We start from the raw sequence: 25,574 nt of genomic DNA on the forward strand, positions 1-25,574 counted from the left end.
CCCACCAAAAGACTGGTTACATTATGAGTACAGGCTTTAGCATTAACTGCCAATGAATATGACTTCAAAATACTGTGAAGATCTGCAATGAATGTTGTTTACCCAGCAGGTGGATATGACGTCACGGACTTGGAACATCAGAAAATAACAACATCCAAATCCGCGATTCCTTTTTCTTTCAAGGCGCATTAAAATGTAATAACATTAGAAGGAGCTCGCTCTCATATTCAAGACAGAAGGTGGTGTGAAACTGTAGATTCCTTTCCTTGTAACGGCGCTCTCCGTGAATGCAGCAGAGATTTCTCCTCGTAGTCAAAGTTAGTCCCCCAAGCGGAGTAATATTGTTAGTATTTACAGTGTGATTGTTGCATGCTTTCTTGGTACACAAGATCGCGTGTACAGTTCATTATCTCTAGCACAGAATTGTGTCTACTGCGTGCACCTACTATTGTCGATTCCGGTAAGTTTACCATGTTATAATGTTCTTTTGTTACATATTGCCTCTATTATTTCAGCTCGCACACATGGAGTTTGTCTTTGTTTGTCACTGTTTTTTAGTATTGTTTCTATGGCAAAATAAACAAATAAACAACACCTATACTATTATCAGAGATCTGATACTACTGTTTGATATCTTGTTTTAAGGAATACATCATTGTATTGTCTTTCAAAGGGGTCAGTGATATAGGCACCTCATCCTCTACTTTTCTGGAAGTTAGTTCGCTTGTTGCTCTCTATTTTCTCATGATTCTGTCCCCGGGTAAAAATGCCCTTTAACACTCGCAAGAGCAAGTCGGAAGTACAAGTTGCACTTTGAGAGATCATGCTCTTTGTAAACTCAGTGCTTAAACTTTCTACCTCAAGATGAGCTTTCTGAATGGAGAGAGGAAGTTTGAGTGCTGTGATTTCTTTGGACCAAAATCAGGGATAAGGGGCTTTTCCCCACGTGCTTACACCTACCTTCCTCAAACTCTGCTGGGCGGACTGTAGAAAGCATAGATGTGACTCAAAAGCATTTATTTGTGATTTGTCACAGTGTTATTCATTAAGGTAGTTGATGTCGTTTTTATTTTTTTTGACAGTTCAATAGCATGTGCATTGACAGAAAGTAGAATTTGATATTGTTGCGCTTGCATCTCTGTGCCATGATCGAACATGCATAACGTCATTAACACCATCAGACTACTGTATTGAAAGTTGATAACGTTTTCAGGAAACTCCTTGTTTTGAACGTGAGGACAGATTTGATTCCTGACTTTTAATTTGAGCTTTAGTTTTAGCATATCCGGCGGCAGTTATTATTATCCCACTTTGTTGACTAGTAACTAACTTGGGGGCTCAATGTTGTAAATGTTGATGCTCTTGTTGTGGATCACATGCAGGCATTCATTACCTTTCCAGGGGCAGGATAATAATAGGCCCACCGCTTCATGGCACGGTGCAATTTAGTGAATGAAGTTAAATGAATCAATAACATAAATAATATACTTTCTATAAGGCTGTACAACAAATACCATATCAAACTGTAGTATGTTGACCTTGCCTGATGTCTTGATGTTTTTATAAGTAGGCCTTATAAAGTAATGCAGAGAAAATTAACACGTGTTTTTGCATTATAGCCTAATGTTTAGTTATAGATATTTACTTAATATAATCATAGTATATGAATTACTATGCACATGGATCATTACATTGCAAATTATGTTTGAGACTTTCACTTGCAAACTTGTATGGCATTATTTTAGAATTGTATATCGGCAATGGTTGTTTACTAAGAGGGAACACCACAAGCACACATCTAAGAGCTAACAATTAATTTCTTCACAAAAAAGAGAAAACCCAAACTGAATCTGCAGCTGGCACCATCGACACTAAAACCATCTAAAAAATAAAAGGCAACTGCAGCTTTAACATCTATCGCTGGCAGAGCTCCCTCATCCTTGGTCTTTGGATTAGTCATTGTCTGAGGGAAAAAACACTTTTTGTAGGAGAAGTAAAGTAAACAGCCTCCAACAAGCGAACCTTGACAACCCAGATTAAGGAAAACATTGGAGATCAAACAGTGCTGCTGCTGGGCTGTTGTCATGAGCTGCCTGAGAGAGAGAGCTGCAGACTATTTGAACAGGCACTGGGGTTTGTGTGCTCACTTATGCAGAAATGGACCTTCGCAAATGCTGACCCAGGTTTAAAAGCACAGGGTGAACTTTCTTTGCAACTTTCCAGCCCCGCCGTTTAACACAGTCAGTGCTTAGAAAGCCCTAGCCTTTCTCCTCCTGCTGATTCTTCAACCCATGGCAAGCATGACAGTAACTAACTACCACTGTCCCCTCAACTACAATATATTGTTTTATTTTTTAATTTAGCACACAAGAAAGAGCAGGTTGGCAATGCGAAATCAAAATTATACATTTGTACAAAAATGAGTGCGGAAGACCAGAGAGGTCTTATATAGAAACCTCACCCCTTAATCTTAGATAAGAAATTTAAAAAACAAGGCTGTACTTTCTCTGCCCCCTACTGCAACAGAAAAATTCAAGTTGAAAAAAATGAGACAGTGTAGTTTCATGCAGTGTTATTACCTAGCCTCCTTGAATTGCTATCCAATCTTTAATGTACTTTTTTGTTATTTCAAAAGTCCTTAATTCCAGTTTGGCCTCTTCAGAACCCATGCTTGTATTTGGACTCTTCTGTGTTGAGAGTTGAAGCTAAATTGGTGAGAAGGTAATCAGTCACTCATGCATGCAGTCTGAGGACTCCCATCCCCAAGTGGACTAGCTTGCTCTTTCATCTGAGGGCTCAGTATTTGTGAACACACACTGAAATACCCAGTGCTGGGTACAAAGAGCCTGTAAACTGACTGTGCACCCTCTCTAGCAGCTGAACGATAAGAAGAGTTATTTTTGTCCTGATGTGGGAATGAGGTTTTAAACTGCGCACATTTTGCAGTGTGGTAGCCTACTGGTTTTGAGGGTATTTGCCTTCATCATTCTGTACTTGATTTTGAATTCAGCATTTTTGTATAACTTGATGCATTACAATGTAATCAGCTTGCCTTAGTAAGATGGTGGCATGATTATGTCAAATTTCACACCAAGTAAGAAAACAATGTATGTTAATTTTGAGCAGGAAAGGATCATACAGTATGTATAGAGTTTATGAGTGACTACAGCACAGTATTTATTAGGGATCAGTATTTATTACTAATGATTAGTCGATTATGTAAATTTGTCGATTTGTATAATTATGATCGACATTATATATATATATATATATAAATTGCGATGCCTTTTAGTTGAACAACATATCACTGGTTCTGGTCCATCTTTCATCACAGTCCCCCCCCCGCCCTCCCTACCAATTCAAAATACAACACTTGATTATTCCCTTCCCCCAAGGGAGGACAACAAGTTGTATGTGTAGTTCTGATGTGAAGACGGCGGAGGCAAACCCTGTTGTCTGTGCTGAGTAGGTTCCTCCAGAAAGCTCAGACCTCAGAAGTGTTGATGCTAGCTGGCAGATAATGTAGCTAAGCAGCTATTGCTAAGTTTTAATTAACGCAAAAGTGCTCCATTCAATCATGGTGTATGCTTCTGTGACTAGTGAAGTTGTCCTGTAAAATTATTGCTGTTTTTTCCCCCCAAACATTTCTGTAATCTAGCTATGTAACGCATCTATGTTCAGAGGTCTCATACTCTGTATAGTAAACAGTAAACAATAGCTATTTGCACAGTGCACAGTTTAGCAAAATTCATCCTACACACATCCTCAAGTAATCTGTAATCTGCGTGTTTCAACGCTATCCGAAAGTGCAGCACCTCCAATTGATCATCAATTTGGTTTGGCAAAAACTGCTGACTGATGTGTGTTCTCTTCTTATAAGACAATAAAGTACAAGAAAGCAAATTAATAAAAAGAAGGAAGACATGGATAATTGCATGTACTCACCCTTCCCTGTATTGTAGGCATTTACACTCCACAACATTTACAGGCATTAATCAATTGATTGTGTCATGATGAACTATGTCTTATTATCAATAGATACAATTTCAATATAAAATAAAGTATGTGACCACTGAATTATGGCATTACAACTACCCACACTTTAATGCATTTGGAAAAGGTATGTGTCAATATCATTGCATTCAAAAGCATGTTTTTGTGTGCAAATTAATCGTTCAGACTAATCAATTAATCGATAACATAATCTACAGGTTAATCGATAACAAAATAATTGTTAGTTGCAGCCCTAGTATTTATTACTAGGCATTAAGTGCATTAGAATGGAATGGATAACAAAGGAAAGCAGAACAATATTTGCAGGGTAAAGGTTAGTGTGTCCCACCCCCTGTGGTGTGCCCAGGCAGCTGCTCTGTCTCTGCCGTGCCCTGGCACACTGTGCTCCCCATGCCAGGGAGGCAGGCCATTGGTCAAGGAGTGGACGGCCTCAGGTGAGCACTGAGCGGCTCCTCCATCTCCATGGAGACTGCACACGCTCAGGACGGCCATTAACTCATTCAACCATTAATTACTGTCTTCCTCTGTCATCTATCCTCAATAAAGGGAGGGAGGGTGACCAAATGTCAGAGGCAACAGGAGAAGATAGGAAGTATGCAATTACTGTCAATTAATTATTTTCAAATGAATTTATTATTGTTGTATAAAAAAGATATTTTATTATCAGATGTATCTCATTTTGATTTTGTACAGTATTTTCTTCCATTTTAGGTATTATATTAGAATGTGAAATCTGTCTTTTTAGGAGGGACATTGTATGGGGCCAGATGTATTGGTATTTCCACAAATTATTAAGTAATTGATTTTCATTGCAATACGTTTAAGGGAATCATATTCAATTGATTATCGATTTTTTATATTTTTGTGATTGCCCACCTGAGAAATGTTTTCTCTTGTCTCCATTGCAAAACAGACAGAAAATCCCTTCACTTTGATTCTAAAATCGAAGGCTTGTAATAAAAGAGCAGTGGATGAGTGTTGTAGTTTAATGTGTCTACAGTTGCAAATCTAACTGTGTAGTTTAATGTTGGTTTGCATGGAGATGTAGAAACTTTGCATGTGTGTAGGAGTGAAGAGCATAGTGACTGACTGAAATCTCACTTGAAGGCATGATGCACTCATAGAGAAAGCAAATACGTGCACATTTTCACTCATCAAGATACAATTGCTTTTTCACACATTTTGCACTGGTCAATCTATGTACATGAACTTCTGAAATGTGAGAAATATTTTGTGTACTGTAAGATTTACTTTGTTTGATGGTTTGGCCCTTTGTCATCAAAGGTATACGCTATGAAAGTCCATACGTCACAAACTGCAGAATGTAAACATAACTGGAGACAGTTAATCATAGCGGTAATGCTTGTCTCTCCAAAAATGACAAATGTCTACAGTTTTGTTTACATTCTGCAGTTTGTGGCTAATGGACTTTCATCGTGTGTGAAGTCTAGAATGTGGAAACAATGCCTGTTATAGTGAGTACAGCCTTGGATAGATACTCATGGCTAGGGATGGTTCCAAAGTTCCCCTCTTGTGGTTGTACTGTATATTGAAGCCACAGTGGAGATGTGCCACTCTATAGCTTGGGTCAACATATCATCTTCAATGTCCTACCCCTAGGCTGCAGAGCCAGCCTGATTGAATTAGGGGTCAGATTAGATGCTGAATTGGCCAGGTTGTCACAGATCCCTTTCTGCCAGCTGTGGGGTTGACAGCTGAGGTGGGATCAGACCATAGGATGGGTCTCTTGCTGATCCAGGGGTCCGCAGTCAGGAGTCATAAGGGTGGAGGGAATGATCCCCTACAGGCCACTGACTACCAGCACTGCTCTTAGTGATGAGACTTTCTAAGGACATGATGTTTGAAATCTTGGAAGGTGGCCACCCTGAGAAACATTCATTACATTTCTCATTGATGACTGTTGATGTTTAAGTAATGTTCTTTTCCATGGTGTTACTCTCCTGTGTGTTTCGCATAGTTGTGGTATTCACGTGTGGTGATATGCATTCATAAAACCTCAAGTATTCAATGTCATTTAAGAATGCAGTGGAATTACCTTGTAACACTTTTCATTTTTCTTTTGTGGCAACTTTTACCTTTTCACGATCTCACCACCCACTTATGGGCTGGCGAGGGCTCTTCTATGCCCTGCTATGGGGTAAGCCTTGGTTTCTTGGTTTCTCCTTCTCAATGACTTTATGTTTTGAACAGCCTTGTGTTTCTGTTCAAGTTTCACAGTTGCTGGACTATATTGACTTGTTCTTGTTACCATGTGGGCTGTTAGAGTTTATGGAATCTCTGAACTAGTTGAGATGGATGGGCAGTTTTGAAAAAGACACCCTGACAGCATTAATTTTTGATATAGTGCAACTTTCTCTTCCACATATTTGTCAATGTTAGAATTTGCTATTGACTGAAACTCTGAACTCCTTTAGGAAATAGTATAGCTTGGAGGTTTCAGTGTTCCCTTATGGGTGTGTTGCAGATAAGCAACAAACAGTTTTTGGCAGACATCAGGGGCCCAACCATATGCTACAATCTGTGTTCAGCTGCCAGATGAGACCTCTACACCTGTTTCTCTCAGCTGTCCTGTGTATGCGTGCATGTGTGTGTGTGTGTAGAAGATGTCTTGCCTTGGTCTTCAGTTCAAGAATTGAATCTGCCAAGAATTGCTATCACCTTGATGATTGCAATCACCTCAACTTTTCACTTTTGCACTGTACTTTATAATAAGATTCTACTTTCATTTTGAGATGTGGTGTGTGTGTGAGTCTGTAACAGCCTTTTACCTCAGTCCTTCCTGATGCCCCTCAACTCTGGGAATCTGCCAATTGCCAGTTAGAATTAGCTACATCAATACTTACGTAGCAGCAATACCCTCTCAGAATACCAAAACACTGGTTTAGTATCTCAATGCCTGTGCATTATGCCCCAGAGAGCACCTCTGTGGTGTCTTTGCTGTGTTCTCAGTTGGCAGCCTTACCCTGACAAGAAACATAACATCATGGCAGGGCCGGCTCTTCCATCACCAGCGCTGGGCGGAAAGTTGCTGTCCTTTGATCATGTTTTTGGGTGCATCACTCTAGCTTAGCCCTGCCGCTCACTATGTGATAAGCCATCAGAGTACTCAGATCTGAGCAGGCAGCACTGTGGGCTTGAGGAGAGACAGGGGAGAGCAGCGAAGACGAGGAGAGCAGCAATGCAAATGTTGTTGACAGGTTGTTAATGCAGTCCTTCTCTCTGCCTTTGAATTAAAACAACGTTCTTCCTTTGCTCTCTCTCTCAAGAAGAGGACATGTTTTATTTTAACTACTTTTAGATGGAACAACACTATTCTCATGTTTCTCTCGCATAGTGTTCACAATTAAAACACCTTTAATTAGAGGTGCATATTAATTACCTGGTAAGCGCATGTATTTTAATGATTTTGCAAATTGACATACTAAAAAATAAAAGTAAACTAAACGGATGTAAATTGTCTTTGAAGTTGAATGTCCTTTTTTCTAGTGCTCTGTATTAGATCTTTCTACATAAAACATGTTTTTGAACCCTGATTTTAAAAGCCTGCTCTTAATTGACTGTCAGTTGCTTGTTTATTTGATATGTATTTACCAGCTGGGTGGTAATGGGGAAGCAGTAATTATCTGAGATGCATTGCTCCCGGAGAGGACCACTCACCTTCAGCACAGATGAAAGTCTGGAGGTCACTATTACAACCACACAGCCTCTTGCACAACTAAAGGGAGTGTAGAGAATAGATAATTGGTCCTGACAATGGTACCATTTACCTGGGCCATTTTGAAATATGTATTTTACTTTACATTGTTACAGTTTCCCTGTGCTCTACTGAGGATGTTACCTTAAAGTTTAGCCTGCTTGATTTGATTGATCGACAAGTCAACAGTTACCTTGTTCAAATTGCAGCCTGCACTTGAAGGCCTGCCTTTGTGGGAAGATTGACCTAAAAAGTAACAGCAGTAGGTTTCCAGCTCACTCCTAACTAGGCATAGTAAAAGGCTGGTGATTGTGCAGGGCCTTGTGGATTTGTCATGAGTCTCTCATAATGACACTGTATCGTTGCCTATAATGGCTTTATTAACCTAGATTCATGACTTCTACATTCAGGGTCCCTTGAATATTGAGGATGAGTACACAGAAAGTACAGGCTTTACATAAATGAAGTCATACTGCTGTGGTTTTTCCTACGTATCGTAGATGGTGATGGTGCCTTCCCCGACCTTGATTATTCAGATGACCTGAGATTGGGGCTATTATTTTGCATGTTTTCTCTCTCTTCTCTCACTTTCTTTCTATCTCTCTCTCTATTACTCTCTCTCACACACACACACACACACACACACACACCCACCCACAGACACACAGACACACAGACACACAGACACACACACACACACACACACACACACGTACACATACACCTTATTTGTGCGAGTGCTGGTGTTGTTTGATAGCCCAGTCTCCCAGTAGATCTTCTGACATTGTTGTTGTTTGCCTGTGTTGGTTGGAGCGTGTGACTTGTATTTGCCCTGGCTCCTTGGAGGGAGTTTGTTTTTGTTCTCAGTGTTGTAAACAGGGTGGGGCTTCATTCCCCAACCACTCAGATGGAGAAGGTTATTTTCTCAGGTGCTATTTTTTGTTTATCAGTTTGGTCAATAGATTTGCCCAGGTGGAGTTATTTGTTGAAGTAGACATTTAGCTGACTATATGTTTTGGTCCTCGGATGCAGACACACGTTATCATTATGTTTTTATGTCTAATACGGTCTGTGGTAGGAGGTTGAGCACTCATGCTACAAATAAGTAATCTTTACTTACACATGTACTTGATACTGTTCATAGGCAGCACTTTAGAAAGTGCTTAACTGTGACAACCTCTTGTCAATAAGTGCTCTCAGAGACAAATAATCTAATTATTTACCCCATTCTCATTCATTTGATGAGGTAATATTTGATATGTTTCATTCTTCTATGAGATCATGAGTGAGCTGTTAACCTGATATAGAAATCCATCTCATCCCTGCAAGTTTCTACACTGTGAGCTGGACCAAGAGCACAGCCTCCTTGTTTTTGAATAAGTGACACTGACAAGTGGCATCAAAGCACTAAAGTCAATGCATGTGTTACTAGTTGCAGAGCTTCAAGCTCACTGGGTGAATGTGGAGTATTACCATAATGTTTACTACCTTTGTTAAGTTAGAGATGTTTTACAACAGTACAGTGAAGTTTAAAATGTATTTGTTGTGCTTTGAGAAATAAGCGTTGTGATTTATTGGATATTATTTTAAAAGCATTTTCGTGTTGTGAATGAGAGCATGATGTACACGCTTTTAACGTGTTGACAAATCAATTTCTCAATTTAAATCCAGCCTATAGTTAGAAATGAGTAAATCAATCTTTTCACTTAATATTATAGAGTAGAGCTGGATTGGGGTTTTGAGTGCGTTTCTGTGTACTTTATACACAATTGTAAGTGATGATTGAAAAGCCTAATACAAAGAATTTTAATCACCCTCTTGCAGTGTCATCTTTTTTGTAAATGCCTCATAAAATGGATAGAGGAGTAGCCTCTTTTTAGAGTATAATGGCTGCATTAGAATATGAGAGATTGATGATAGATTAGTACTCCTCACGATATTTCTCCCTATCTCTCATGCTCTCTTCTCTCTGTAGTGTTCACATAAAAGACCTGGTGGGACACAAAAAGGTGGCAGATGAACCTCACATGCACAGGTTAATTGAAAATGTGGGGATGAGGGAATTTTAGTGTTTTGTTTGCATTCATTTTTCAAAGTGGAGTTGAGCAGAGGCTGAGAACATGTAGATGAACTCTTGATTTGATTGACAGTGAGAACCTGCTTCGCAACTGTATAATTTCATACCTTGTGGCCAAAACATTTATGGTGTTTATGTTTGTTTGGTCTCCACCCTTCAATGATTAGGAGAACACACCCTCCCGTCATGTTGACAGTGACTGTTGTTTTCCACCTTGTGAGATCATGCCATTGGAAGTCAACTTGTATGTTCTCATTGGAGCAAACCTCATTGTGCCATTAAACAACATGTAGACACTGAAGAAGACATTTTGTCATTGCCAGGCTAACATGACTGTAGTTGTTTGGTGTATCACTCCAGATATGTACAGCTTGTCCATTCATGGGCCATTGATATAACATTATCATTGATATCCTCCTTTCCTGCCCATGTATGTTCTGCAGAATACTGACGACACAAAGTATCTTTTGTCCTCCCTAGTTATGGAGATTATTTATGTTTGGTTAGGTCCAATAAAGTTCTATTTATGGCATGTAAGGCAACATACCTCTTAAGTCATCAAGTACAATATTCCACAGGACAATAGCTAAGTGTTGGTAGGCAACACTGTGGACAATTTAACCATTATGAAGAGGACTGGCTTTTTCGCTATTCACACACTGTACTAATTTTAATGTTTGTGTTAGCCTAAACCTCCAAACCCAAATGTGTAAATCATTCTGAGATGTTACTCTCATGAAATCTTAATGAATCTCTGGATTAGCCATTATTCATTTAGATATCAACCAGGTAACATGAATATGCTTAAGTTTCTAGCTTCGAGGCTCTCGTTTCAGCTCGACTGTGAAACCTTGAGATGTGTTTGGAGTTTTATAGTTTTGCTAATGTAAATGATTTGCTTGGAGTTTGTCCCCCTGATATTGGTTGTTTGGATTCTTCTCTGTTGGAACCATGCCAATTGAATTGTATGCTTCCTAACTCGCTAGGAGAGTAGGGAATATGGTTCTCTTTGGGCCCGAGGCTTGATCTCCTTATGTGCCTCCCCGAATCCATTCACATCACTCAGACAATTAGTGAGTTCGACCGTCCCCAAATGGCACTCGTAATTAAAGAGTTGGCATTATAATTACAATGTGTTTATTGTCTGTTTATAGGTGGTGTGCTGTACAGAACGCGCTGTGAGATTTCTTTGGTGTAAATGGATTGAGGGCTGTTAATATACTTGGGGTAAATGTGATTTCATGTGGTTAACATCTCGATACCTCCTTTATCAGCCCTTTGACAGTTGCACTGTTTGTCGCATGTACAGCGCAATTTGGCTGACAGCGGTAACTGGCAGTCGAAATAACCAAATTATTTAGTCATGGGTTTTTAACAGGCACGATGGCAAATGGATGTTAAGTAAATGATGCAATTTATTCCCTTCCTCCTCATTGCCAGGCTGGCTGCCACGGGACTTCTGCCAGCTTTAAATAAGTGGTACCCAGATGGTATTCACATGACGCCCACTTGGTTACAAAATCGTCCCGGGGAATAACTCTGCTGCCACAACAACCAATAGGTCAATTGAGCAGGAGAGCCTGTTGCTTCTGCGCTTTGCATATGCAAATCTGCTAATGTTGTGTCATTTCGGTAAATTCTGGGGGAAGGTTGTATCTCAGGGGTCCTAAATGAATTGGAAAGGAGCCCAGTTAATGAGGAGAGCTGGAGAGTGAGATAGAGAGGAGACATCCTCCTCCGCAGCTCGTTTCCTCTGTGCTAAAGCCGAGCTTCCTGGTTCCTCAGAGTGGAGAGGGGAAGTGTCTGAGATGAGCATCGGCCTGTAATGGGATAGTCCGCCGGGCTCTTGGATAAAGTGATTTTTCTACCCTCTTCTTTAGAAAAAATAGAAAAGTCTTATCTATTTTTGGAACGTGAATGTGGAAGACAATGCCTGGGCTCTCTTTCTTTCACTCTCTCTCTGTCTCTCCCCCCCCCCTCATCCTCCATCTCCTCCTCTCTCTGTCTGCCACACTTTTACACCCGCTCTCATCAGCTGCAGCTGTGGTGCTCTCTCAGTCTCGATTTCTCCTCCTGGAGAAGTGGTGAACTGTGTCGTCTGCAGCCACTAACAGCCAACAGCTGCCGCTTTAGCGTGCTGCAGAGGAAGGACAATGTGGAACTGATTTTCTGAGAGAGAGAAATAGATAAACAATGCACACAAAAAAACAATACATCAACCAACACACGGCTTATGCAAATTGGGAAAATGTGTTTGCAGATCGATAAGCCATGCTTGTGTATGAAAAGACACAAACAAGAGTGACCGCTTCACATGGAGATGTTCATTACCACTGGCAGTTTTGCAAGATGTAGGCCTACACATCTGTTTATTTTTTTTGAGATGTTAAGCCCACACAATATGATGAAATGCATAAACTATTTGTTGTTGAGTTGTGACATTAATGTGTACAGATCTTGGTTTGTTACTGTGTATGGATAAGACACCAGATGTACTGAGCATAGTTTTACTCATTGTGGTGGGAGGAGGGTCAAACTGTCAGGAGGTTAAAGGTTGAATGGTAAAAAACAAGACAATGCAACAACAGCAGATCTGATTAGAAAACTCCAAAAACCCATGAAGTGAGACTGAACATCTGTCTTCTTTTGCCCTAACCAAGCAGTCAGGTTTTTTTCTTAACAGTTTCTTCCATTGATTAGTGTTTATTTCTTTATTTCTCTGCTTTTAGTTACACGTCAACTCATAATAGAAGGCGTATGTCATGATAAGATGAGTAAACAGATTTCTGAAACAAAAAGCAAGAAATACACATTTCCATGCTTGTTATCCACTGCTCGTTAATGAAATTAACAATCTTTGGAGCTCTCTCCATTGTTTAATTTTTTCGCCTTTCCTCACCTTGTAATTGTCTGTGTGTCATAAGCTGCTATTAGCATTGGTAGAAAATGGTAATGCTCCGAGATTCATCTCCTCCAGAGAATGGCTCTCTATCACACTCTCACATTCTTTTAAAAGGGAAAAGGAAGATGAATTTTGCCCATAAAGGCTGTATCACAAGGGCTTTTTATCCTAAATGGCTCTGGGGATTGTTATCTGTGGGAAGTGTGTCCTGCCTCCGTCGTGTTCAATCAAGTGTCCACTTAGCTGTGACTGGGAGTAATTGTTCCCAAGTGGGCCACACACTGACCTGTTAATGTCTGCGTTGACCCTCTAACCTTGTCAGCACGTCTTAGGGAGGAGTTTAAATCATGTGGATCTCCTCCTTGCCTTTGCGCTGCCGGGTCAAGTGGGCGTTGGCGCTGAAAGACCACTCTCTTATAATTGTCCCCAGCAGCATGGGTCAGCTAGGGGTGCACAGGGAGACCGGCTCTTATTAGATGAGGTACTAGGAGTGGTGTGACTTAATGGGTCAAGCCATTGATCCGATACAGTGCCTATGTTCTCTACAACAGTCACACCAAGCTGTGCTACCTGATGACTCCACTGGCTCATGTTGAGTGGGTTGGCCGGTCCTCTGAGGCAAGCACTGTTTCAGATATAGGATTCCATCAAACATTTTTGTGTAGAGTAGGAAAATTATATCTAGGCTATATTTGTTTTTCTGTCCCTTGTTTTTATGCGGTTTGATGTCCTTCTTGGCTTTTTGACCTGTGTGTTGAACATGCAGGGAGAGTGGGTCCTCCTTCCTAGCCTACCTGATGTTACTTGGACCTTGGTAGAACAAAGACCTTATCTTAATGCTACTCTCAACACAGAGGGACAGCTACACCAGTTTCATGTCAGATCGCCTGGAAGCACACACAAATAAGTGGCAATTAACAAACTACTTTAAAGTGGCTGGTTACAGGGTTTCTTTTTGAAACTGACAAGTATTGTAATTTGTGTGAAAAGGAGGGATTAAAACCACATGTTTCCCAAGTTGAAGGGTGTTGTGTGCTGAGCAGCTGGTATGTGAAAGCCCACAAGTGTAGGATAGTATTTCTTTGGTCTTTATGGTGCTGTTATTTGTAGATGTATCTTACAGTGAGGTTGTTTATTTTAGGTTGTATTTTTATGGATGGAAAGCACATCTATAAAATGCAACCACCACTTTAAATCTACTGGCTGCTAATTTGCTAAGAAAATAAAAGTAGTGTCTCCGCTACACATAAATCCAATCTCTTTTGAATTCTCTTATCAATTAGAACATATTATAAAACCCTAGTAAATTCTGCATGGCGGTTCCCAAATCTTCTCTCAATAGCTGTTGAGTGCCTTCTGTGAGGGGTCTCGAAGTTAGAGGGGTCTTTCTGAGCAATGCTCCTTTGAGCAAAGTGGAGCCACAATGGTGTGGCCATAAATTCACAGGGGTGAAGCCGTCTGTTGGGATCAACATATTTTTTGGAGTAATGACAGGCATGCAGGCTGGTAATCAGAGGGGTCTTATCTGGGGCTGTTCAGAGGTTGATGGCGGGCCCAGGAATGTGGACTGGCTGTGGAAACAACGCCGCGTTAATGGGGTTAGCTGAATTCCATGCTCATGAATTATGAGGAGTTGGGATGGCGGGCCTGTGGTTTGTTGTGTCTGGTTTGGGGCCTACACTACTACACAGAGGCAGAGTTATAGATGTGGTCTTTTTAACACACTCTCTCTCACAGACTAGGCCAGTTAATGTGGCTGGATCTCCCTGCTCTGCTGGTGGAGAGACAAAGCCACATTATATGCTCATGCCATACACACATATAGGCATAATAGGCACAAGCACGCACACAAACACTCGCACAATATACCCATATATTATATGTATAGCATGTCACAGAGCTACTAACTGTTCATTTTTCTACTTTCTTTCTAAATCAATGTATGAGCCACATGTGGAAGTCATCAGCATCAGCATTTCATTGGTTGTCTTCCTCTAATGTGCATAGCAACAGGTATTTGAATAAAGAAAACATCTGGTATTAGTTCCAAATATGTCCAATTATACATATTGTTCAATACATGAAATTATCATGGCCAAATTCACAAATGTCATTTTCCATTATGAATGTTTTGCAAAATGCTGATTTTGTACTCAGACAGGGCTTGTAGGTCAGTGTGTCACTGGGAACATGCAGAGTTCAGGGGAATACAATTAAGGTTATGTGGTTGCAAATACTGTTATTCTATCTATTACAGTAACAGTATTATTCAAATCTATTATTTTAGATTTGTCCTGCATATCATTCATTCATATTGATATGTCTTGTAGATGAGAACAGTGAGATGACTATATGTATTTGGGTCAAAAGATGACAACAGGAATCAATGTGTCACCACTCATGTCAAATACTTGTGGTTGGAGTTGATCACGTTTATTTTTCCCTCTCATTATGTAATTCCTGTTTGTGTGGGTTAAGTTAACTATCTGTACTTTCCCCACCTTTTCACTTCCTGTTTGTAATAACCTCACCTCTCCCCATCCCTCTCTTTTGTCTCTCTTTCATACCAAAGATAAGTGTCATCTGTGAAACTCCTGATGGTCCAGCCCACAAAGACGCTGAGCTGAATTTTCATTGGAAGAATGGAATGCCAATATTTCCTACACAAGTGAACGTGGTATGTGAACATCTTCACTGTACCCTTGAAGTCATTTTCATTGTGTATGTGTTCTGTCTCTCTGTGAACTGGCAGTCTGGAACACAGTGAGATTGAATTTATTAGGCTAATTTGCATCTTACCATAATTAGGTTGAACTAAATCCCAATAGATTTACTCTAAGGTCTTTTCATCAATTGTAAATTGTTCATGCACTTTCAACAATTAATGAAATGTTTTTTATTTCTGTTTCACCAAATTGCATTTCTTTGAATTACTGTGAAACAACAAATATCATTACAGTAGTATGTGTGAGTATGTAGAAGTCTATGATATTGAACCTTTTTATGCTAATTTGTGGATTCAAAGACATTCATGCTTGGCAGAAAACATAACTGTCTATTACTTTAAATGTGAATGGTATTATTATTATTATTATTTAAATGTTTAAGTATGTTTATATGTAGGTCTCAGGGGGCCTTGTTATGGCTTGTTCAGAATTTATTTTCTAAAGTATGAATGAAAACAAACTTCTGTAGAATATCAGCACATGACAAAAAAGTATGCATACATTACCTTCCACCTGATCGACACCTACTGTACATCCATGGTAGTAGTGTCGCTGCTTTGTGTGTGACAGTCCTTTGTTTTTAATATCTTTGGCATGCTCTAGTCTCCCTGTCCCTCTCCCCTGTCTGTCGTGGGTGCTCTGATTGGCTGAATACTTTCTGCACTGTAGTCTGGCTGCTTGCCAACCATGCTGCCAGTGCCTGCCTTGCCCCTGATCAGAAGTGAACGTGACATTTGTGCGGAGGTAATGGAATCTGTGTGCAATTAAATCTCCGACTGTGAAGAAGAGTCTATCGCCTCCCTCCCGCCCAGTCCCGTCAGCAGGGGGGGAAGTGGCGGGGGGTGGCCATGATGATGAAACCGTCCCAGCATGCCCCTCTAACACCACTAACGCTACCCCTCTCTCTCCCAATCTCAGTGTCAGGTTGTGTTTTTTTTACTTCTCCACGCTGGCCTCGGCTCTACCCGGCAATTAATTACAGTAAACGTCAATTAAAAATCTCCCCAAATATTGTCAGAGAATTAAATTTCAATTATAGAAATTACATTAGAGGAAGACAACATTAACATTGGTTTAATGAATTCTGCTGAAGGTGACAGTTGTTATTTTGTAGCAGAGCATTGTGGCCCCGTTCAGCATGTTTTGATACAAATGTGAAATGGAGTATGGAAAGGGGAGAGTGGGAAAGAGGGAGGGAGGGAGGGAGGGAGAGAGAGATAGAGAGAGAGAGAGAGAGACTGGTTTATGGAGGAGTGTATAGAGAGAGCAGACACATGTATGGTTGAGAGGAGGTCACATCTCCCTGCCCCATTGCTGATGTACCACTACACTTAACGCCTCATTTGTGGGCTTTGTGGCCAATGGCTCGAGTCAGTGGATCGCTGCCTTAAAAGGCTGTTTTCTCTGACTGCTGATGGTGCACTTGCTCATGGCTAATACCACTGGCCCGCTCAATGACCAAGCTGATACCTAATGGATATGCGTTCTCATCAGGATTGCTCATAAACATTAAAATGATTCATATGATGCCTGAGCCAAACACATACAGTCATACAGATTTCCCTTGAGCTTTTTGAAAGTGAATTCCTATCTGTGTTCCTTGTCCTCAGTGGGTGGACTGAGAGGCAGGATTTCCAGGTCAGGGGTCATCTGAGCCTCCTCCCACCCAATGGCCGTGGCTGTGGCCAGGAGGGCAGGGCTCAATCTGCACAATCAGAGGGAGTTCACTCCATACTCACACCATGATACAGGCTGCACACTCCATACTCACACCATGATACAGACCGCACACTCCATATTTACACCATAACACAGGCTGCACACTCCATACTCACAGGCTGCACACTCCATACTCTCTGGATCAGGTGCTGCTCATGTGGAAGGAAAATATGGACAGGCCTTTAAAAGGGATTGTGTCTGTAATTTGCCAAGTATTTTATAATATTGTGCTCAAAGTCACAATAGTTGCTGTTTTAGTCTTAGAGGTAACCATTATGTATGAACCTGATTTTAATTAGATTTATCGTACAGTGACACTGGCTCCTTTGGGTTTGAACTTCAGTTTTTCTGTTAATGTGTTTTGCCATAATGAATAATTTATGTCAATACAAATGGAAGGGAGTATTGTCTTAGAAAATAGTAAGGTCACCAGACCCATTTTCTCTCTGCAACTGGGGGTTAATTTGAACCAACAGTCAGCTGAACCTCTCCATTTCCTTGTCGCCCTATGAAAACGATGGGTCATAATGAATGCCATTGGCTCTTGCTTTATTCACTAACATCCTGCTAAATAAACAGACCCTGATTCCTCTCAGCTCGGTTCGTGTTTTCCTCTGTTGCAGATGGTTTTGCCGAGCCGTGTGATAGAGAGGAGAGGGGTTCCTCTCAGGAGAAAGGGAGAGAGGCCTCAATGCTCTACTGTCATTCTAATGGCAAATTAGATCAGTTTGACAGATAGACGCTGGAAATTGTTTTAATTGTATAATTATCTGTGGTTAGCCACTTGTGCGGAAAAGTAATGTGATATGGTTGAAGGCCAGGGAATAGCACATTTTGGCCTTTGTGTGCTTATTTTGTCTCTGAGAAGGAAATGAACAACAACTAAGGATCCTCTGGTCATAGGAGTCCCCCCCCCCCCACACACACACACCACAACCACCCCCCTTGGGCGGGTAGAGGCGTGCTCAGTGAGACATTGCCCTTTAAGTAATGTGTCTGCCCAGTGAGTCTGTTCTGCAGGCAAGGGCTGAACGCGCTGTGCGCCTGTAGCCGCCTGACCAGGGTGGCAGAATTTAACCCACATTTAACAGCAGCTCAACATACGGCACACTTAATGCTGCTGCTTCTGTAGAGAGGGGGGCTCATCAGATCAGTAACCTGGCTTAATCGCCGCTCAACGCATTCCTGATAGGATGTCAAAATACTAGGCTATGGATCCAGATGGTGCTAAATGGCTGGGTTTATATGCGTCATTCAATCTGTGTGTTTTCCTGCAAGGTATTATTCCTATGGATGAGTTTAGTTCAAATGCCTACCTGGCTATTCCACTGATTTGAGTGAAAATAATGGTATCTCTCTGCTCCACTTCCCCCTCTAGGAGGAGTGACTTAAGAAAACTTCTTTACTGACTATAACTTCTAAACTAACTTTACATATGGGAACAACTTACTGTATGTTTTTATGAGTAACTGAAATAAATAAAGTTTATATCCCACTTTACCCTTTTCCCCCCACATGCCTCTCATGTCTTTAGTGTGATGTATTTTACTTCACACATCATGATTTACATTGGTATATCAACCTCTCTACATATTATCGGGGCATATATATATATCGGTTGGGTGATGTTTAATAACTGTATTGCGAATTGTATAAAACTCAATTAAGTGATTTCTTATTGGCTGACAAACCGTTTGTCCTTGTTCAAATCTGTAAATGCTTGAACTCCTACAAAATAGGTCATAAATAACCACAAGCATTTAAAGTACTTGTCAACTATTGTCAAACGTCAACAGGAAAAGGCTTACTTTCAGCCATCCATAATGTTGTAAACACTGTGCAACACTCACGCACATGCTCTCTCTCTCTCTCTCTCACTCACACACACACACACACACACACACACACACACACACACACACACACACACACACACACACACACACACACACACACACACCAGCAGACAGCTGATAGTCCCCTCTTGCCAGATCAGTAACTGAATGATTTTTCAAGCCTGGTGGGCAATGCTGTAAGTCCATGCAGAGCACTGATAGGCTGGAATCAGCAGCTGCATGGAATTTTCAGCTTGACTCATTCAAGTGTAATAAAACAATGTATGAAGCGCTGGGGGGGCGAAGGGTCTGGATGTTATCACCCCTTGAGGAAGCGAGAGAATAGGACAGCTATGGAAAAGGGAGTGGAAATATAGTCTGTGTTGATAGTGTATGTTTGTGAAGAATTTGAAATCAGTTTTGCATGCTATTATTTACAACTCGGGTTGTCAGTAGGGTTGGGCGGCATCCATTTTTTCACACCTTTATACCATCCTCAAATCTTACCTGGGTATGCAGTATTAGTTTTTTTTTTTTTACAATAACATCACGGGGGGCTGGCAGGAGCCGTCTTTGTTCCATATATTTAATCTACATTGAAAAACGTAATTATTTATGTGGTGATTGCTATACCATATGACATTTAGCCTAAACAATCATTTAAACTTTACATCCCAATCACAGCTTGACAAACTAAACAGTTGGATAGCATAATATGATTAATAAGCTTAATAAGAAGCATCACACGCTGCATTCGTGATAATATAACTTATCTAATGTCCTATGTCATATAGCCTATAGGCTATCATTTGTCTATAAAATATTGATTTAGTTACTGTTATGAGACTATGCTCTGGGAGTCCTAATTCCACTGGCTTCTTTTTGAGCTCTCTCTTTCAGGGCCAGCTGTGAGAGAAGGCGGCAGTAAAGGCACGGCAGACTCCGAGGGCCCGGCTCTGTCCGTTGCCTCTGGTCCTGCACTGCATTTGTCACCGCCAGGTTGAGGTTGTGGCCAAAACAGTTGAGCCATGGCCAATTCAGGGCCCTGATGGCGGCTGCAATGTTAGAAGCATCGTCAGTCGTTATGGCCGCGGAGTGCATCAACAATGTTGTCCGCCGTGTGGTTTTCTGGAAAAAAGCTAGTCTGTAGGCATTTTGACTGTAGTTACCAGTCGGATGTGACAAAGTGGACTGTTAACGACATGTATGGCGTCATGTTAACTGACGACCACATTGACGGCGAATAGCTGTCTGAACCCGGCAGCAGCACTTGATACAGACAGATATCCCATCCGTGCAGCTGTTAATGGGTATTTCAGTTTGAGGTGCGAGTGTAGATTAGTTCCCATTAGTGTTCCCATCTCTGGCCATGTCTTGCAAATAACCTCGTCCAAATATGCAGGCTCTCTTTTATCGTCAGGTCAGAACCCGAAATGCTGCCATATAGCAGAAATCCAATTAATATCTTTCAAAAATGTGTTGTCAACTAAAGCATTAGTTGATTCATTGTTTGATTAATCAATTGAAGAGAAGCTACAGGATATCTTGACTATTTCTGTATTTTTTTAAACCTCTCGTTTTCCGTCCGGATGGTCAATGTATAGTTAGTACAAATATAATCTATGAGTTGAATCACAGTTTTAGCCACGGAATCCCTACTTCACCAGTACCAACTATTGAAGCAGCAGTACTGTTAAGTTTCACTTTCATTTTGTATAGGCTGCCCATCGCATTGGTTTGCGTCGAATCCAATGCCTACGCACCACACTGCGGGCACTGTGAGCACACAACAGGGACCCGTTTCTGTTCATTAGAGTTACGTTTAGAAATGTAGGCTGAAATTATACAGAGAGAAAGACACAATGCAATGTAACCAATTCCAGCTGTTTATTACAGTTATAGTATAGTTATTATCGTTCATGTTGTTTTCTAGTTGTTGTCTCGTCTGCAACGAACATCCTGCTGTTATGCAATGTGCCAGGTTTTGCATCATGACATATCAGCATCCTTACACTACGTCTTCAGATAATAAGATGATCACATATTTAGCCTGCCTGTAGAGCAACAGAAAGCAATTTGTGGACGGTGAGCTTGTCATGTCTCAGTTGTTGCTTCTGTCATGCTCTGTTGTTCAGCTGCATCTCCCCTGATAATGCTGAGGGGATTAGCAGGTAACAAGGCAGGCAGGCAGGCAGCCAGCCCTGGGCGGCCCTCACTACTACAGCAGCGTGTTCACCCTCAAGTGTATGCGGCGCTTCATAAACGGTGTGGGAGTAGCTGCACCTAATGGTGACTTCCCAGCGTTATCTCCACCTCTCCCTTGGATAACTCGGTAATGAAGGGTGACAGGAAGGGCTCGGGGTCCGGGACAGAGCCCGGGCAGCTGGCGGAGTAGTAGAATAGGAAGCACTGCCGCCGAGGCCAAACTGCAGCGAGAAGCAAATTAAAGCTCATATCTGCCATCTCCCTCGCCTCTCTGCACTTTCCTGTTTGGACTTGAAGGTGATTGGAGCCAAGGCAGTGACAGTTGACGGAAGCCGTGTGAGGAGAGAGTATTTATTTACAGTGAGACGCGGTGATGCTTGTTCAGGATGCGGTTTCACGCAGGATGTGCCGTCCCCACCCCCCCTCAACAATCCCCCAGGTTTGATCATCTCACAACAGAGCGGGTGCTTGGAGGCCCCTGCTGCAGGCAGGCTGTATTGTGTAAGAGGCCGGGTCTGGACTGACCCAGTAGAGCTCACTCAGCACGGCTTCCTGCCCGGCCTTGGGAGGTGGGATCAAGGTTAGCACAGGTCACTGGGTAAGGGAGTGGGAAGCATTAAGACTGTGAGACGGAGAGTGTGTGTGTGTGTGTGTGTGTGTGTGTGTGTGTGTGTGTGTGTGTGTGTGTGTGTGTGTGTGTGTGTGTGTGTGTGTGTGTGTGTGAGTGTGAGAGAGAGACTGAGAGAGAATGTGTGTGTGAGAGTGTGTGTGCTCCCCCCCCCTGCGCGAGGAATTCCTCCTGGCTTGTAAAGCAGGGAGGGGGGGGGGGAGGGGTGTCAGAGGTGTGTAAATCTCAGTAATTACACTGTATGCCGTAGTTGCTTTGTAATTACCAATGTCGTCACCGTACAGTCCAATATTCCCTTTACCAAAAGTAACAATCTTTTTAAAGGTGTGTGTATGTGTACAGCACCTATTAGCTTAATATCTTTACATTACATTTTTGATAAGGCAGTCTTTGCAACATCTGTACCACCACAACACACACTGACTATCAGCTGCCTAGGTCATGCTGCCAGGCCTCTGTCTGGTAGCAGAGTGTGATGTAAGCATGTTAGCCTGGTGAAGAGGTGAACCATGCTGACGCCTGCTAGCTGGTGTCGTGTCAGTACTAGTCAGCCCCAGACTTTCAAAGGCAAGTTTTATTGGCTGCCTTACGGCCTCATCGGTGCGGACACCAGGATCTAAACTCGAGAGAACCTGCCACATAAAACGCACATCTGTTAAGAGTGTGCAAAGTGATAAAACAGCCAGTCTCCAAGTAGCGTTGTTACACAGAAGCAGCTCCCTGCACCTCCTTAGCAACAGCCTCAAAGGAATACTGTTTGTTTCATCCACCTTTTCTTGCAGTGTCTCTGAGATTATTGCTCATATACTTTTTATTGGGTATTTCATCGTCAATTATGTTTTGATGTCAGTGTCAATGTTTGTGGCTGCTATACTAGTAATAATGGTGTATAAAAGGAACAGATGCCATTTTCTTTCTTTTACTTTTCAGCTTTTTAGCTTTTTGGAAAAGTACAGTCATGTCATGTATGTCAGTTCTTCTCAATAAAGCAATGTCTAAGACAGTTGTAAATCTCTTGGGAAGAGAAATAGATGAGTGAGGCTGCCTTCGGAGTTCAGATGAAGGATGGAAGGTCATATCTGCCAAACAACTCCAAGCAGTAATTTGGAGACAGAATGACGGAGGCATTAGCATGACCCCTCTTAGTACAGTATATACAGTAAGGTTAATGGCTTTAATGAGGCTTACAAATACAAAGAGACATTGTATCTACGTTTTGTTCATGGACCATTTGGCTAAGTATGGAGATATTATGCTGACCGTTTGGTCTCATGCTTCAAGAGAGAATAGTGAACTGCTGTGCCTAACTGTGGGAGGTAAGCAAAAGTTCACATCTCATTGTTGTGGATAAAATTGCAACAAGGAACAGCGGTGTTGTTGTAAATTGGAAACAGGGCGTATGTTCTTATTGGTGTAACAAGGCACCTCTCAACTTGTGTCCCTCCTCCACCGCATACAGTATCTAACAAACAATCCAAGTCACACTGAGCCTCTATCTATTTCTTAATGCATAATCTAATGTTCTGTGGGTGTTGTATCTGGATGCTTCCAGGCGATAATGTTGCCAAGATGCAAGCAAAACCAACACGTACTTGAGTATCCAGAAAATATTCAAATCATGTCATTTTCTGTGCTTGACATTGGTCAGTTGTATTGTATTTTGAGCAGCTGAACCATATGAGAGGGAGTGAATATACTGTGCTCCATACTCTCATTTATCCCTCCTGGAGGACCAGACGAGCAGGGCGCTCCATTGGACACAATTTTGCCTTTTAGACAGTAGGGCCAGCCTCCATGCCTCGATTGTGGTGGTTCTGGGTCTGTCGGGGAAGTGGTGGAACTAAGCTCATTGTGGTCCACCACTGGGCAATGGTGCACCCCAAGTACTGACACACATTTATTTTGCTGTGAAAGGATAATGAGCACTTTTGTCTATAAATAGACGCGTATGTACCCAAATGCTACCTTTAAATACGGTTAACAGTTAGTTTTGCTGAAGTTAGATGGCGATGCCAAAGCTATAATACAGCAGCTTGGTCAGAACTTTATGAGGGGGTCTGATGTAGTGCCAGGTGTTATCTGGGATAGAGGGTAGAGCTACCACAACCTTTACCTGTGATCCCTGAGATGAAGACCTCTCAATTACAGGACATAAAACTCTGTGGTACTGTATGTCAGTGACTACAATGCCTGTAATGTGATGCTATGGACAATGGTGTTAAATATCATTTCTCTCTGGTGATATGTACAGCATGTAATCGATTATGATGCTTCTGGAATTAGCATGAAAGCTCCTGTATTTACCATGATTGTCTGTTGGATCTTCGCCTAATTTATGTTTTGGGAGATGGTCCCAATTGGAGTCATAAAACATCTTCTTAGAGTATTATTAAAAGGCAACTGCCGTAGCAGAATTTTCCCTCCTTAGAATAACGGGAGCATAGATTGGTAAAAGGCAGATAAAATATGTGTGAGATTGATCAGTGAGTAGCGACCCCATTATCTCCTGAGATGTTAATTATACTGTGCTCAGCTTGCATGTCAAAAGGCGTATAATTGAAGAAGGTAAAATATGTGCCACACTTTATTTATGCTTCACTTTGAGCTGGCGGCAGATATCCTCTCCCTCACTTGCTTTTCTTTCTCTTTTCCCCTTTTCCCCTTTTTAGCCCTCATTTATTTATTGTCCTGTAATATTATACTGTCAAAGATGATCATTTTGCAGAGGTATTATTCACAATCATCACCTCTGTGTGCTCCCTTTTGTGCTTGGATCCTCTCAGGTTGCTGTGTGTGTGTGTGTGTGTGTGTGTGTGTGTGTGTGTGTGTGTGTGTGTGTGTGTGTGTGTGTGTGTGTGTGTGTGTGTGTGTGTGTGTGTGCACGCGCGCACGCACACCGGTGTGCGTGCCTGCAGCAGCAGTGGACCTGTGGGCCCTGTCAGAGGACAGCATTGTGCAACACAGTCATAATCCTTGGGCTTACTCCTCAGAAGTCACCACCAACCCTCAGGCTCAGAGATAACTCTTCACATGTTTTCAATGCTGACTTCACCACAGCGTCATACATATGCATTCATTTTCTGGAAAAATAGAGGTTTTGTTTTAAAGCAGTGATGCAAAGAAAAGTGTGAGTTTTCGCCTTCAGATGACCTATTTGATTCTGCTTGATTGTGCATCTGTGATATCAGCACCGGCCAACTGGGGATATCAGTATTTAGTCAGGTGGTGATAGATAACACATAGCGGCCGGTAACCATACTGAATGGTTACTTATGGCATGAAAACAAACAAGGGAGAAGCTGAGATGATAGAGGGCCGTGTTGGTTAGTGGCTTACTGCCTTTCTCAGATTAACCCGACAGTTATGTAGCCAAAGTGGATCTTTAAAATGCATTGAGGTGAGAGAGCAAACATCAACCGAAACTTCTTAAAAGACTCTTGTTTTTTCGGTTGTTTATGTTTTGAGTGTGACTCCCCTGCCGGAGCCTGACTCTTAGAACTTTGTATCTTTGACTTAGATAATCTCACAACAAAATGAAACCCCACGAAGGGACTTTTTTTCAAACACTTTCTGTCTAACAAAAGTATTTTTTTTTATCACCAAGCCTGCTGATAGAGGTAACTTCAAAACAGTCTTTCCTGTGGTTTGAGTTGTGGTGTCTCTCTTTGCTGCAATCCACAGGTCTGCGTGTGCACACTAAGAGCAGACACACTCACGAGAGTTCTATGTTAGACCATTTGTGTGCCTCACCAC

The 25,574-nt window shown here is 41.6% G+C and overlaps 1 protein-coding gene across 4 annotated transcripts in view; it reads left to right on the forward strand.

Annotated features, from left to right (window-relative positions):
• Positions 1-384: 384 nt before the first annotated feature.
• The window catches only part of foxp1b (forkhead box P1b), a 141,643-nt gene continuing 116,453 nt past the window's right edge, over positions 385-25,574 (forward strand). For all 4 annotated transcript variants that reach the window (XM_083668297.1, XM_083668302.1, XM_083668301.1 and 1 more), the window contains exons 1-2: positions 385-460; positions 15,281-15,385. The gene's annotated coding sequence lies outside the window, so the exon portion shown is untranslated. The remainder of the gene's footprint in view (positions 461-15,280; positions 15,386-25,574) is intronic.

Source organism: Argentina silus (genome assembly GCF_951799395.1).
Source record: "Argentina silus genome assembly, chromosome: 4".
In the NCBI taxonomy this organism is placed as follows: Eukaryota; Metazoa; Chordata; class Actinopteri; order Argentiniformes; family Argentinidae; genus Argentina; species Argentina silus.